The sequence below is a fragment of the Pelophylax lessonae genome (genome assembly GCF_965119305.1).
Source record: "Pelophylax lessonae genome assembly, chromosome: 8".
Lineage (NCBI taxonomy): Eukaryota > Metazoa > Chordata > Amphibia > Anura > Ranidae > Pelophylax > Pelophylax lessonae.
Genome location: NC_138775.1, coordinates 220,997,071 through 221,013,760, shown reverse-complemented (window position 1 = coordinate 221,013,760; position 16,690 = coordinate 220,997,071). Strand labels below are relative to the sequence as shown.

General features: G+C 43.3%; 1 protein-coding gene across 1 annotated transcript in view; it reads right to left on the bottom strand.

The window, feature by feature from the left end:
• The window catches only part of XPR1 (xenotropic and polytropic retrovirus receptor 1), a 298,966-nt gene that overhangs the window by 228,160 nt on the left and 54,116 nt on the right, over nt 1–16,690 (bottom strand). The gene's annotated exons all lie outside the window — the stretch shown is intronic.

Genomic DNA, 16,690 nt, shown 5'->3' with positions numbered 1-16,690 from the left:
ACCAATTAAAAAAAGAAAAAAGTCCACAAATCTATCCCATAGTTTGTAAACACTATAAATTTTGCGCAAACCAATTAATATATGCTTTTTGGGATTTGTTTTTACCAAAAATATGTAGTAGAATACAAACTGGCCTAAACTGATTAAAAAAAAAAAAAAAAGATAAAAAAATAGATTCAATTTTTTTATTGGTAAAGTTTTAAAGCAGAAAGTAAAAAAATAAAAAATATTGTGTTTTCTACAAACTTGCCGCTCTTTTTTTGGTTTATAGTGCAAAATCAAATACCAAAAGAAAGCTCTATTTGTGGGGAAAAAAAGGACATCAATTGTATTAGGGTACAGCGTTGCATGACTGCGCAATTGTTAAAGTAACGCAGGGCTGAATCGCAAAAAAATGGCCTGGTCATTAAGGTGGTAAAACCTTCCGGAGTTAAAGTGGTTTTTAAAGGTCCAAAAACCTTTACTGCTATTGCAGCACATTAAACTATCCTATCACGTCAGTACATAACATCACTACCTTGTAATTCTAAATAATTATTATCAAATATCTATGTGGCCTTTCAGCCATTTCAAGTTTAATCTTTTATTAAACCCTTCACAAAGGCTCCCCCCCCCCCTCCATGTGACCACCCAGCTGGAAAAAAAAAAAAAATGGTGATTATTGTGATAGAAAGTATTAATTTAGAATATGGTTTTGAAGGACAACACAATCTGCTTTCCACCAGTTTATATACAAAAGGCTGTATTTAACTCGTGTCTCTATCTTCAGTATATCTTGAAACTGTCAAGTACGGCCAATATAATTCAGAAGCCAGTGAATGCAATCCATTATTCCTCTCCACATTACTCAACATTACAAGGATTCCAGTGAACGCTTATCAGCATTTTTTTTTTTTTTAATAAAGCAACTGTACTTCTTTATCTTTAGGAATGATGCATGAGGTTTGGACAGGCGTGTAACATTTATGTTTTGGCAGCTAAGCGATGATCCATACTTTTTGCAGTATATAATGAGATTTTGTATGTAGTGAGAAAAAGGACACAAAATGTTTTTGAGCTTGTGAAGAGTGGCAGCAGTTAGACAGACAAGGCATCCATGTGAAAACACCCTAAAGCCCGGTTCACACTTCTGCGTGTGCGGGGTTCGCATGTAATGTCGGAGCGCACTGCTCCAACATTACATGCGATCAGCTGTGCGGTGCGAGTTTAGCCATACAGTTTGTATGGCTAAATTCGCATCGCACCCGCAGCAAACACGCACAGGAGGCATTTTTGCTGCCGCATCAGGATCGGATCGCACAGCGGTTCACACTTGTGCGATCCGATCCTGTGCGAACTGCACGATCGCACTGCGATATGCGATCAAACTGGGGGTGTCGTTAAGATTACATTGACACCCCCAGCGTATCGCATATGGCAGTGTGAACTGCCGGGGGTGCGTTTGCAATGCGGGAACAGGCTGCGAATTCGCAGCCTTCCCGCATCGCATAAGTGTGAACCGGCACTAAATGGTATTATTTGGTAGGAAAAAGAACAAATATAGCCGTATACAGTATAATAAAAAAAAAAAAAAAAGTGTATGTAATGTCCAATGTTTTTAGGATACCTAAACCCAAGAACAAATTTATAATAAATTGTTGCCTATCAGTTTTTAGATGAGTTTCCTTTATTTGTTTTCATTTTTTTCCAGACTAATGCTGGCCATACACGCACAGAATTTCGGCGGAAAATGGTCGTTTTAGGAAAGATAGTTCGAAAATCGGGCCGTTAGTGAACACAACTTTACCGACGATTTCGATCGTGTGCCCGGCTAATGTCGATGGATCCATAGCGAAAACTTTTATTGTTTCTACAAAAGTTGTTACCTGTAGGGTAAAATTGAAATAAAAATAATATTCTGACTCATATTGTGCATGTTATCAAACGATCATTATGATTAGACATATGCCGGTTTTCGGTAATTCGATATATTGCGGTATTGCATAGCCACTGTATTGTTATTGTGGCATTTTAAAATACCGAGTTTCTCTGCTCCTGGGTCTGACTTGTGAATTGATACATTTCAGTGAGCTGGATGACTCATTCACTCACACAGCTCTCCCAGTAACTATAAACAAAAATGATTACATTGTATTTTTACCTTCCCTCTGCCAGGGAGAAAGGAAGTTTAACCTCTTAAAGACTGGATCTTTTTCTGACACTTGTTGCTTGCAAGTTAAAATCAGTTTTTTTTTTTTTTGCTAGAAAAGTACTTAGAACCCCCAAACATTTTATATATTTTTTTAGCAGAGACCCTACAGAATAAAATGGCGATTGTTGTAATATTTTATGTCACACTGTATTTGCGCAGCAGTCTTTCAAACGCAATTAATAGACTTTAATGAATAAAAAAAAAAAAAAAAACGTAACAGTAAAGTAATCCCAAATTTTTTTTTTGTTACACAGAGAATCGTGAGAGAATCGTGATCTTTATTCCAAGCTAAAAAATCGTGATTCTCCCTTTGGCCAGAATCGTGCAGCTCTTTATATATATATATATATATATATATATATATATATATATATATATATATATATATATACACACACACACACACACACACACACGCATAGCAGCCCACATTACATTATTATATAGCCATCAAGCAGTGTCTGGCCTACCTGGTGATGACTGGTCCTGGCGCTCTGATCCGATGGCCTGGTCTTTAAAGGGGCAAATCCTTGCGATCCAGAAGTGGTTAAACCTGCAGGAGGACCGGTGTTTTTATCTATTAATTACTTTACTATTGCTTTAGGCCTGGTTCACATGTATGCGGGTTGGGGGCCCACATTTGCACAGGCATAGCAGCCCATTGATGTGAATGGGCTTGAGCTGCTATGCCTGCGTTTTCAGCTGAAAAAAGGTGCATGCAGAATTTAAAAAAATGCAGTGGCCATGAAATCCATCCTCCTTTTGCACCATGTGACTTACCTGCCGTTGCTGCACACACAAACTGTTTTTAAATGCCGTGCCCACGTATACAAAAAATGCAGAAAGCTTGCCAGATCGGGAACTGCAGGTTAGTCGCATGGTGCAGAAGTAGGATGGATTTCAAGGCCACTGAATTTTAAAAAAATGCTGCATGCACCTTTTTTCTGCGGAAAATGAGGGCATAGCAGCCCGTTCAAATCAATGGGCTGCTATGCCTGTGCAAATGTGGACCGCCAACCCGCATACATGTGAACCGCCAACCCGCATACATGTGAACCGCCAACCCGCATACATGTGAACCGCCAACCCGCATACATGTGAACCAGGCCTAAAGCAAAAGTAAAGTAATTTATAAACAACACCTCCTTCAGGTTTAACCACTTCTTGACCACAAGGATTTGCCCTCTTAATGACCAGGCCATCGGATCGGAGCCGAGCGCCAGGACCAGTTATCACCAGTTAGGCCAGACACTGCTTGATGACCTATTTTAGGCCTGGTTCACAGAGTCTGTACTGACTGACTATATAATAATGTGCATAAGTGAACCAAAGCCCCTAAATTCAGCAATGAAATTCAAGTGAGGTGGAAATTTAATAATTTAAATTTAATAATAGAATACCGTGATAATACCGTATACCGTGGCAAAACCTTAATCAATTAATCACAGCATGAAAATCTGATACCGTCACAAGCCTAATTATGATCATGAAAACGATTATGTGAAAGAGTTTATTCTGTAAGTTAGTGGCCAATTCGCTTTCAACTGACGAATAATCGTTCAGTCTGCAAACGGCCAAAATTCTGTGTGTGTATGGCCAGCATAAGTTAAGAAAATACATGTTGATCTTGTCAAAAATGCAACTGTCCCTGTAACTTTAGAAAGCATAATCATCCTAAATTTCTTACATCTATCTTCTGTAAACTAACAATTACTCTTCCCCAATGTTACAGATAACAAGAATTTGTAGTACCAATTAGGAGAGCAGCCCAGAACATCAACACACTCTCTCCACAGATACAGTGGAGGAATGAGCATGGCCACACAAGCACGGGAAAAAGTGTTAACTGCAGATTTTCCAGGTTAAAAAAAGGGGGGGAAAAAAAAGGGAAAAAAAAAAAAACAAAAAAAAACAGAAAAAGAAAAAAAAAGGCAAAAAAAAAACCAAAAATAAAAAGGGGAAAAAAGGGAAAAAAAGGGAAAAAAGGGAGAAAAAAAGGGAGAAAAAATGGGGAGAAAAAAAAAAAAAAGGAGGGGGAAAAAAAAAAGAATATATTAATTTTTGTCTGTTCAGATACGCTTACTCCTTTATTTTTAGTTTATTTGGTGCTGTCTATGTACTAATAGGAAGATTTCCCTATACTTCTGGTCTAGAAATACAGCAGAGAGTAAAATATCTTCAAGGTGGGTAAAGAATGCACACAAAATTTCCAAAAAATTATAAGGAAATAGATGCATCTCCCAAAAGGATCATTATCCAACCTTTATTACACATAGGTATTGGTAGATCTGACTAAAAGGTACCAACAGGGTATCAACAGACAGCAGTACACACAGAATGAAAGCCAGTTGCAGCTGATTTTCGGTCCGTGTATACCCTGCTTTAAGCTCATCATTCACTGTAAAATGTTGTGCATGGCCCTATACCCTTCCAGACATTTACCCCCCTTCCCAAGCTTCTTTATTGGCCACAGCTTGGAGAAAAAGAGGAGAGGAAGGGCTGAGCTCAACTTTACAGGGAACAAAAGTACAAAAAGTCTCTCTGGGTTTGAGCGAGGCATACACATAAAGCAAGTGAAAGTAACAATATAGAAAAAAGTAAAAATAATGCAATTTTATTTTAAACCAAATATTTAAAAAAGAGAGTGAGTAGAAATAATCAATCACTCCGGACAATGAAAAAAAAAAAAAAAAAAGACACAATACCAGTAAGAAATGTATAGCTAACAGTCTAGAACAAATACTATACAGTTCTCATGAGTAGACGAGCATACTGATAATTGTTCAGTTAGACATCCCAACATGTTTCATAATCATGGATATTTTCTTCATCAGGGGAAAGGAGAGCACAAGATTATTTCTTCTATAAATATATATACAAGGTATTAGTCTTCTAAACGTGAGTCATACAAACAGAGCAACCATACTTACAACACTGGAGTGTGACATTAGGAGTGTGAATCAACTGTGATGTTTAAGGAGAGGCCATTCTGGGGGAGTCAGGCAATCATACGATACTGAAAACATGCATCATAAAATAGGATGGTCAGAAGGAGCCAACTGGTAGGTGGCAACAGTTTAGTTAACCATAATAAAGCCTATATAGGCGGTATTGGATCCGGATAATATTGTAAACTAGTAAATGCCACATTACTATTGTATGAACTATGCTAAAATGCACCCCCAGATTGCTCATGAGGATCGCCCTAAAAGAAGAAGGTTCCTTACAGGACATGTGCAGCCAGCATGTCCTTGTCCATTGTCTCTGCCTATTGAAATTCCCCCTGTGGGCGGTTTTAATTTTTAATATTGTATGTATTGCTTTGCGCCCCAAGCGTTGTTCCCCGGCACGCACAGGCTCCCTGTACTATTGTGTGGAGGGGCCTGTGTATGTAGAGGGTTCTGCCTCTGACGTGGGAGGGACGATGTCTTCCTCAGACTCCGTCCCCTCGCTGCATTCCAGACCTATCCACCGGTCTGAGGCTTGGTTTCTCTTGATGTGTCGGCGGTCCCCCGACGTCTGACGTCACTGCGCAATGCAAGTGCGGTGTCGCCGGGGATCGCCACGGAATGCCCTAAACCAACGGGATGGCTCCCAGCTGGCCCATATTCCTCTATGAGAATTACTTACATCCTTGGTCTTTTACTTATTTCAGGTGAGATTGCTATAAACACCAATATAAATTGAGCCACTTTAGACCCTCTCCACTAGCTGACCATTTGAGGTTGGGCTATGACAGCAGTCAGAAGTGAAGATGTAAATTAAAGTGATTATTAATCTTTAGATTTAAATTTTTTTTAAAGTAACAAACATGTTATACTTGCCTGCTATGTGAAATGGATTTGTACAGAGCAGCCCTGCTCCTCCTGCCCTCTGAGTACCTCTTCCCCTCCCCCCCCGCTTGCTGAGGGGGTACTTTTAAGTCTCACTGCCTGTGTCCATAGACACAGGCAGCAGGGCTTTGCCCTGGACCCAACACTCCCCCCCCCCCCCCCCGCATCTTAGGATTTGATTGAAAGCAACTCCTGCTGCGATCAATCTGCACTGTGAGGAGGGAGAGAGAGGAGCCACCGCTCTCAGGCACAGCGCTGGATCGAGATTGGGGGCAGACTGGGGTGGATCCTGGACACAGAAGGCTCTTTACCTTAAAGTGGATGTAAACCACATTCACAAAATCGGACCTGGGCACATATCTGTAGTGTTCACTTATCTCTCTCCAAAGCCCTAAGCCCAGTGTCTTTCTGCTGCTCCATTCCTCTGTTGGCATGATCATTTCTGACAAGCTCTCTGGCACAGGAGATAAAAGCAGCTTAAAATTTGTATCAGGTAAGGGACTTAGAGACAGACAGATAAGCAGAGAGCTGGTCTATTCATAGCACAGCTTTGCAGGTTTCTTCACTCGTCTGCCTATGTGGAGAGGGGTGTGTGCCTTTCCTCCAATCAGCTCACACACAGTATATGCCAACACTCCCCTCCCGCTGCTAAAAAAAAACAGGAAAAAAAATTGTAACACGATGTGTACTTTATAAAGAATATTGAAAGCCGAAGACAGCAGATCTACAGTAGGGAGATTGGGCTCATCTCGGAGTATCATCTAAAACTGTTCACTTCACTGGGTATATGTGAGGGTTTACATCCAATTTAATGCAGAGAACGTAAAAAAAAAAAAAAAAAAAAACCTTAAAGCTTTACAACCACTTTACCCTAAATCTGGTCTTAATATTTTCACTCCATAAAATTACCAGAGCAGTTGAAAGATGGGGGCAGCAGGTTTTCTACTACTTTTACCTAAATGTAGCCATTTGTACACAGACATCAGATCATCATCTAAAAAGAAAATATCCAAGCCGAGAAAACCACTCGTGTCCCTCAATACCTTGCAGTAAATAAAACAATAAAATGTGTTAGCAATCCATAACATATGCTAACCTCTTTATCATTCATCTGGGAAATACTGGCTTTTATTACACCTGCTGGCCAATAGCACAAGCAACAGTTAGGGGATTCATAGGCAAAACAATATACAGATGCACTCTAATAACATTACGGCCCTGTGCAATAGATCAACAAATTCTTTACACACATAGGATGCCGGCTGCTTTCATTTAAATGAGATGGCATTTTCCAGCAAACATGGTCATAGTTCCATTTTGTATAATAAAATAATATAATAAAATAAAACGGACCCCTTTGTTCCTCCCAACGTCAAATATCTATTTCATGGTCAATCTGCATTTTGCTTTGTTTTTCAGCGGTGTCCAGAATACCTTAAGAGTGGCCTCAGAAGGAAATGGGGCTGGGGGCCAAAAAAAATCACCAGTGGACCCCGAGCAGTGAGGCAGATAATCACAATGAATAATTTACAGGCACGCTTTCATCCTGGACGCCCTGAATCCTAAGGAGTCTGGGGAGAATGCTGCACATCTGCTAAATGAGCGGAAGAATTGAGGAGGAGGGGAGCACAAGGACCTGCCTGTAGCACCTATACAATTTATCCAAAGCAAACAATATACTATACTGACAGGCAGAACATAGGCTCTGCAATACAGAAAATAAATAACGACAAACAGGAGTACGAATCAAGATTCTAACCTTGAACACAGTAATCAAACCTGTAGCTAACATTAAAAACACGACATCATTCATATCTTGAACGAAGCTCCTGAATCATCACCGAGGGGGGCCGACATCAAAGATACCCAGCTACTAATAAGCAACGACTGATAAAACCCTGAACAGAGAAACTACAAACAAGAATAAAAAGATTTTCTTTAATGCGTCAGATAGTGTTGGTTTTTGTCCCAGTAATGCATTCACTTTGCACCAGGGGATCTACAATAAAAATCCCCACGTGAAATGTACTGGGCAAACACATACAAACAAACCCTCGCTGCTTATAAATCGTTCTATGGATGCCGGAGCTTCCTTTTCAGTTTATACAGACGCAAATAGTCTGCAAGGGTTTTACTTCACAGAAACAAAGTCTTAAAAAGCCATCAGGGAGCCAAGTATATTCATAAATCTTGGGAAACCACGAGCCAGAGAATGTATAAAAGGCAAAGACACGAGCCTGAAGGAGTCTAGTGGAGCGCTTTGTAATTGGCAACCAGGAGCAATAGTACCAACTCCACCCAGTGCTACATAGCATGTGAAGTTGTGTTATTGGCGAGGGGACAGCTTGTGCCCACGGCGAGATATTTCTCACATGCCTACGAACCTGCCACTATGAGAGCGCAGCTGTGATCTACCGTCTGCCGAAGCAACGTTAACAAGAGGAACGAGCCAGACTGTGGCTCAGCAGTATGGAGGAGAGAGGTGTCAGTAAAGGAAGGACAAGTCTTCTATGTTGGTGGCAGAACACACAATTCTAATGACACTGTCAATACTTGTTACTTACAAATGCAAATGTTCATTCAAAAATAAATAAATAAATGTGCTTCGAAATAACTTCTTTAAAAAAAAACATTTAAATTGAGTTAATTTATATGACGGTCAGTTCCTCTTTTACATAATAGGCTAGGTGGGACTTTAAGTGAGACCCCAGCAGGTAGTGCCCGGCATCTCCATCCCTATAACAAGAAAAAAATGAGGTTGAAGGATTATAAGAGGTGCATGAAAGTCAGCCAGCCCCCAGTCTGATGTATTCACCCTCCAGTCTGTCACCAACCAAGTAGACCTGTCTCTTGATACAAAGAACAGGGGTTTAGTTGACACACATTTGCAAACGCATGTGTAAGCTGCAGAGCCAATCTTTAAGTCCCTCTTTTGTCCACAAAAATCTTTGTACATTTTCCTCAACTGAATTAGCTTCTCCATAGTAAACCGTTTTGCTACTTCTTTTCAAATATAAGGCTCCATGTACACGGGACGCTGGAAATGGCCGTTTAGGAGCAGTTGGGCGTTTTTTTCAGAAGTCCCTGAACGCAGCTCCATGTTATCTTATCTGTCCATGTACACATGGTAGTTTACAGTCATTTGCAGGCAGTTGCATTCAGGGACTTTTTTTAGAACGCAATTATATTGCGTTCGAACGTGTGTTTCCCGACGTTTCAAACGCAGGAACGCGGCCGAACGTGACTAAACGTGACTGAACGTGATGAACCTACGTTCAGCCACGTTATACGTTTTTTTTCTTCCATTCAAAATCAATGGTTCCCTATGGGAGCCTATTGATTTGAATGGAAGTCGCACCGCAAGTCGGATCCGACTTGCGGCACGACCTGCACTGTGAGAATCTTGAGGGGGAACTCCACGCCAAAAATGGGAAAAAAAACGGCGTGGGGTCCCCCCCAAAATCCATACCAGACCCTTATCCGAGCGTGCAGCCCGGCAGGCCAGGAAAGGGGAGGGGACGAGCGAGCGGCCCCACCCCCCCTGGACCACACCAGGCCACATGCCCTCAACATGGGGGGGTGTTGGTGCTTTGGGGCAGGGGGAGCTCTGCACCCCCCACCTCAAAGCACCCTGCCCCCATGTTGATGAGGACAAGGGCCTCATCCCCACAACCCTGGCCGGTGGTTGTGGGGGTCTGCGGGCAGGGGGCTGATCGGAATCTGGAAGCCCCCTTTAACAAGGGGGCCCCCCCAGATCCCGGACCCCCTCCCTATGTGAATGGGTATTGGGGTACACTGTACCCCTACCCATTCACCCCATAAAAGATAGTGTATGTAAATAATGACAGGAGACGTTTTGGAAAGTTTTATTAAAAATCTTCATCCGGCTCTTCGGGGTCTTCTCCTCTCCGGGGGTCTTCTGCTCTTTTGCTGTCCGCCCTTCTGCTGTCCTCTCTTCTTGTCTTCTCCTCTCCGGGGGTCTTCTGCTGTCTTCTCTCCGTGGGGTCTTCGGCTCTTTTGCTGTCCGCCCTTCTGCTGTCCTCTCCTCTCCGGGGGTCTTCTGCTGTCTTCTCTCGTGGGGTCTTCGGCTCTTTTGCTGTCCGCCCTTCTGATGTCCTCTCTTCTTGTCTTCTCCTCTCCGGTCTTCTGCTCTTGTGCTGTCGGCTGTCGGCTCTCCTTCTTCCTCCGGTCCTCCTCCGACGACGTCTCCAGCGATTATGCCGGCCTCTGGTCTCTGCAGCTTATTATATAGCCATTAGGGGCGTGGCCGCCAGGTGACGTCATCGGGAGACCACGCCCCTTGTGACACATGTGACGTCACATGTGTCACAAGGGGCGTGGTCTCCCGATGACGTCACCTGGCGGCCACGCCCCTAATGGCTATATAATAAGCTGCAGAGACCAGAGGCCGGCATAATCGCTGGAGACGTCGTCGGAGGAGGACCGGAGGAAGAAGGAGAGCCGACAGCCGACAGCACAAGAGCAGAAGACCGGAGAGGAGAAGACAAGAAGAGAGGACATCAGAAGGGCGGACAGCAAAAGAGCCGAAGACCCCACGAGAGAAGACAGCAGAAGACCCCCGGAGAGGAGAGGACAGCAGAAGGGCGGACAGCAAAAGAGCCGAAGACCCCACGGAGAGAAGACAGCAGAAGACCCCCGGAGAGGAGAAGACAAGAAGAGAGGACAGCAGAAGGGCGGACAGCAAAAGAGCAGAAGACCCCCGGAGAGGAGAAGACCCCGAAGAGTCGGATGAAGATTTTTAATAAAACTTTCCAAAACGTCTCCTGTCATTATTTACATACACTATCTTTTATGGGGTGAATGGGTAGGGGTACAGTGTACCCCAATACCCATTCACATAGGGAGGGGGTCCGGGATCTGGGGGGGCCCCCTTGTTAAAGGGGGCTTCCAGATTCCGATCAGCCCCCTGCCCGCAGACCCCCACAACCACCGGCCAGGGTTGTGGGGATGAGGCCCTTGTCCTCATCAACATGGGGGCAGGGTGCTTTGAGGTGGGGGGTGCAGAGCTCCCCCTGCCCCAAAGCACCAACACCCCCCCATGTTGAGGGCATGTGGCCTGGTGTGGTCCAGGGGGGGTGGGGCCGCTCGCTCGTCCCCTCCCCTTTCCTGGCCTGCCGGGCTGCACGCTCGGATAAGGGTCTGGTATGGATTTTGGGGGGGACCCCACGCCGTTTTTTCGGCGTGGGGCTACCCTCAAATTCCATTCCGGACCCGAAGGGCCTGGTTTGGAACCTGGGGGGGAACCCCACGCAGTTTTTTTTCCCATTTTTGGCGTGGAGTTCCCCCTCAAGATTCTCACAGTGCAGGTCGCGCCGCAAGTCGGATCCGACTTGCGGTGCGACTTCCATTCAAATCAATAGGCTCCCATAGGGAACCATTGATTTTGAATGGAGGCAGAAAAACGCTGCTAAAAGCAACGTGGCCAAACGTGCAATAACGCAAATGGAAAAAGCTACTGAAAGCACGTTTAACAGCTGCTTTTTCCCGGCGTCAGAAATAGCTTTGCAGGACGTTTTTTCTAACGTCCCGTGTACATGGAGCCTTAGTATACAAAAAAAGTGAGAAACAGGTTAAAAAAATAAATAATTTTTTTTTCTGTAGCTACACGTCTACAGAGAAAGAGGGCGCGTTTCCAACCAGGAAGTGCGCTCATTTCTGTCCATGCTGGGGAGGAGCGCTCAACACAATCCGAGTCCCTGATATTAGGCAGGACAGGGGAATCGCTGAGATGCGGGCGCATTTTTTTAGTTTTGTTTTTTGGACAGGCTCTGAGGGTATTGCAAAAGCCCTACAGGTATGGCATTTAACCAAGGTACAGTTTTTGAAGCCAAACAGTGTATTGTAACCTACTGGCACCCTTTGAATGCATATTTATTTATTTTTTTAGAAGGTAAAGTTAGCCTTTAAAAAGAAAAAAGGCAACCCTCATCTTTGTAATGAGCCCCTGAACTCCTGATACCCCCCTTACCAGTACTCCCTGGCCACTCCTGCCTGCATCAGAGCCAATAACACCACCCCGTGCTTCAGTCTATGGAGAAGCAGTTACCTCCCCCAATTCTAGTGTCACTTTACATTGACATGGTAAGGTGAGTGGGACTTTAACACATTAAGGGCTCTTTCACACGGTCCGCCTCTGTAGGCGGATCTGTGCTGCTCAGCAGGGATCGATCCGCCGATCCCCGCTGAGCCGGTGGATGACAGCTCCGTCTCCGCTTGCAGTGCGGAGAGGGATGTGTCTCAGCCCCCGCTGCTCTCTATGGGGGATCGGATGAGAGCGGACCGCCTGTCCGCTCTCATCCGATTCCTGAACAGATGGAAAAATAGGGTTTCCATCCGTCCAGATTTCACGGACAGGATCGGATACGGATGGCGGCGGGTGTTAGTGGAGGTGTCTCCGCTGACTTTCGCTGCCCCATAAAGCTGCATGGAGGATCCGATCAGATCCGCCTAAAAAACTGACAGGGGGATCTAATCGGATCGCCCGTGTGAAAGAGCCCTAAAGCAGAAATTTATTCTCGTAGTTAGTTCATGGATTGCAAATCAAAATACAGTAAACCCCCCTCCATTGCGGGGGGTTACGTTCCAGACCCCTTGCGATAAGTGAAAATCCGCAAAATAGAAATACCCTATTTAAAAATACACCCTAGGCATGTTTTTATAACTTTTACCATACTTTTAAATGCATTTTAAGGTCTAAACACACTTTAAAAACAATACAAACCCATTTAAACACATAAAAAAAGATATTGAGAGAGCAAGAGCAATGGAAAACACTAAAATATTGAATTAATAATGAATATAATAATATTAATAGGTCTTACAGAAAAAAAAAAAAAAAAAACACGAAATACCGGGACCACGAAAACTGAACAGCGATATAACGGGCGGTTTACTGTACTAGGAAAAATAAGCAAGAATGCATACTTTCAGAAGTGTTTTTTCCCCACTGTCTGCATGTACAGTATTGTGGTGGTGGTGTGCAGGTGCAGCATGATCCAAGACACTTTCTTCTACCTGTTTAAGCACTTTGACATCTAGAAACTTCACATTCTGTAAAAGGGAGAAGTGTATGGTGCTGTACTGATCAATGTAGCTCCTTCTACAGCTCCCCTACATCTCCCCTTCTGTTATTTCACTTCCCCCTACTTTCAAAAGAAATATGGAGAGAACACTGGATCCAGGAGAAAGATTAGTAGAATTCTACTAAGGCCTTATTCATATGGGCTTCAGCTTGTAGAAAAGCAGTGTATACAGTAAGATTTGCAGAGCTTTCAGCAAGCTTTGAAAGAGACTTTAAAGTACCATTCAGCTCCAGTTTACGGGGGCCAAATACAGATCTTAAACGCTAACTGAGCCCAGTGCTGGAAGTATTTGTCATCTGAGAATTCCATTTTCCAAAAAACATACCATTCTCATCTGTCAGGATTCTCTATGCAGCGTGTGGGCTTACATCAAACCAGGCCCTGCCTACAGTCACCAACACAAAGCTCTCAATGTCCACGTTACAAATGCCAGTCTGGGTAGTGGGCATGCACAAAATTCAATGCTGATGTCAGTCAATGGAGTGGGGAAGAGGAACACTGCAATTTACACAACATGGTGCTGGCTTCGGTAGCCAGAGGCGTTACAAGGACTATCAATACTGTAAAAGTAAAAAGGCCATTTTGGCTGGATTGTAATTCTGTAGCACTATGGGGTTAGTTTTGCGTAAGCCCTTTTGCACAAGGGAGTAAAAATAGCTGCATATTTACTGATCTGAAAGGAGATGCATTGTTGGGACATTGCACACAGCGGAGTAAAGATCAGTAATACAGTGTTGAATAGATCAGTAATATAGTTTGAGCAGTAAAACAAAAATAGAAAATTTTACATTTGAGCGCGCCTATACTCAACATAACTCAGGTAATGACGCCTGTGTGCAAGGGGCCTTAAACAGAGTACTGACTGTCACTTTATACAAGCTGCTAGCAGGTTTCAGCATTACATAAAATCAGTACTACATGCACAAGTGTTCACCTACAATCCAACACCTGACAGGTCCCTAACCAGCATGTTCTCCCCGGCTTTTTCTGTGTGCCTGTCTTTGGCCATCTTGAACAGCTGGCACAGGAAGAAGTTACTCTCTCACATGAGCTGCAGTTCAGTCATCCTAGCACAAAGGGAGTGTGCCGGAATATAAACTGAGCTGGGTAGGGGGAAGGGAAGTTGCACAAATGTAGCGCCTGGCCCGTCCTGCAAATGACAAATGAAGCCACTCCACTCCCACGCTGAGCTGTCAGCAGCGGCTTCTCTGTGGAGGCGGGCAACAAATGAAGCCACTCCCACGCTGAGCTGTCAGCAGCGGCTTCTCTGTGGAGGCGGGTGCAGAAGAGTCAGCCGACAACGAAAGCCCCATACTAACTGTATGAGTGATGTCACTTCCTGGGCATTTCACAGCCGTTGACAGCGGTCTCCTGCACAGAGCTTCTGCCGCTGGAGACCGGACCGGCTTCAGAAATGGTATGAATAGCGATTCTGGCTTTACAGGGTTAGATAGGTCAGTCTTAGATTGTAGATGCAAGTAGATTTAGAGATTTTAGTTTTAGGGTGAACTTCCACTTTAAGATATAAAAGACACTGTACTTAATTCAAAAGAGTTTAGCTGCAACCAAACCCATTCTGCAGATGTATGCAGAAATTCTGCAATATAGACGTGATCACAAAAAGGAGCAAAAACATTGTTTTGGACTTTTCTGACAGCAGCATAGGGACCTATGTGGTTTCTCTACAAGGCTCCCTAAGGGCCAGTTCACACTGGTGCGATGGAAGACATTGCATGTGATTCGCACCGCACTGCTATGCAAATCACATGCAATGTCTTTGCAATTCAAATTCAGCCATAGAGATTGTATGGCTGAATTTGCATCGCATTCGGACCAAAGTCGTGCAGCACCCTTTTTTGGTCCGCACCAGAATCAGATCGCATGGGTGTTTACACCTATGCGATCCGATTCCTGTCCAAATTCACAGTTCGCACTGTGATATGCAAACTGATCTGGGGGTGTCATCAACTTTGTATTGAAGGAAAGGGGGAATCAGCGCTCAATTTCTAAAATGGTGGCCCACAAAAAAAAATGGATGAAAGGTGTTCACGAGAAATATATGATGAATAAACAATATATATAATATGAAATATACAATGAAGATCATAAAATTAGCTAAATAGCTGATAGGTGGTAAATATTCAAAAATATGCAAATGAGCAAAAAGTGCTGAAGTGCTTAGTGAAGTGATAAATAAGTAATCATAAAAGTGCTATTCTATGATCCGAGGAGATATCCACTGTCTATTCCCATTGGAAAACCCCTGATGTATTTGATGGTGATCAAAACACTTTGTTTTGTGGCCCACCATTTTAGAAATTGAGCGCCGATTCCCCCTTTACTTCATTTTTTAACAGTAAATGGTGACACTACTACAATCGGCAGCTGATTTCGGTGCTCCACTCATCTTCTTCTGCTATTTATCTACCTCATTGGTAGCGCATTGGTCCCTCCCATATTCACTTTGTATTGACACTTCCAGCAGTTTGTATATGGCAGGGTTAACTGCCTGCGAGTCGGGTGCAATGCGAGAACCCGCAGTGGATTTGCAGGGTTCCCGCATCACACCAGTGTGAACCGGCCAAAGCTACAGAAAAAGACTATATTCCTCAAACTATAAGAGGACTTGTGACAACCACATCCTTCCCCACTACATGTAATGGCATCGCTATTATGCTGGCCATACACTAGCCGAAGAATCGTTCTAACTCATTTTTCGAAAAACGAAAAATCGGTCGTGAGAGCAGATGATCGTGCCATCATGTAATGACCGAATTTTGAACGATAAATCATTCAATGGACATAAATTAATCAGTTTTTCCTTCATTTTGTCACATATGCTTAGTGAAAACAGTTTGGGCGAGGAATACATTAACCTTTCAATTCATCGTTCGCTCGGCAGAATTTTCCAAACTGTTCCTTCTATTTTTCGGCTCTGAAAAGTTAAAACCTATTTTCTGATTGTGCCCATTAACTGGACGAAAAACGAACGAACGGACCAAATCACAGATTTTTGAACGTTTTTTTTTAGTCTACATTCCTTGTGAGGGTGATGTAGGCAACCATTATGAGGGCTGAAAAACAAATTCAAAAGCATGCTTAACAGATTAAAGGTTATCTAAAGTCCAAAAGGCTGTTCTTGTTTTGGAGAGAGGGGGTTAAAGGTTTTAGAAACCCTGTCAAGATTTTATTGTTTATGTACTCACCAGCAAGATTTACCCTATCCATTTTTCTTTGGTGACCATCATCGGACTGAAACTGAGGGAAAATCTAAAAATTTGAGTATCCACCAGAACAGGAATAGAAGATAAATCTTCCAAAGAGGACTTCTTTCCCTTCCTTTTAGGGAAACAATTCCTGTCCTTTTCTGCTGTTTCTACAGGACAGGATGATAAGGGAAATCTTTCTAATGGGACACGCAAGACAAAAAAAATAAAAAAATGATTGAGGTTTTAGCCATTCTCTACTCTAGCCAAAAACTAATAAAAAATAAAAAGTTCTTGCTTTAGGTAAACTAAGCTTAAAATCAACTAAAGTGGCCATCCACTAAAAGACGGCACAGG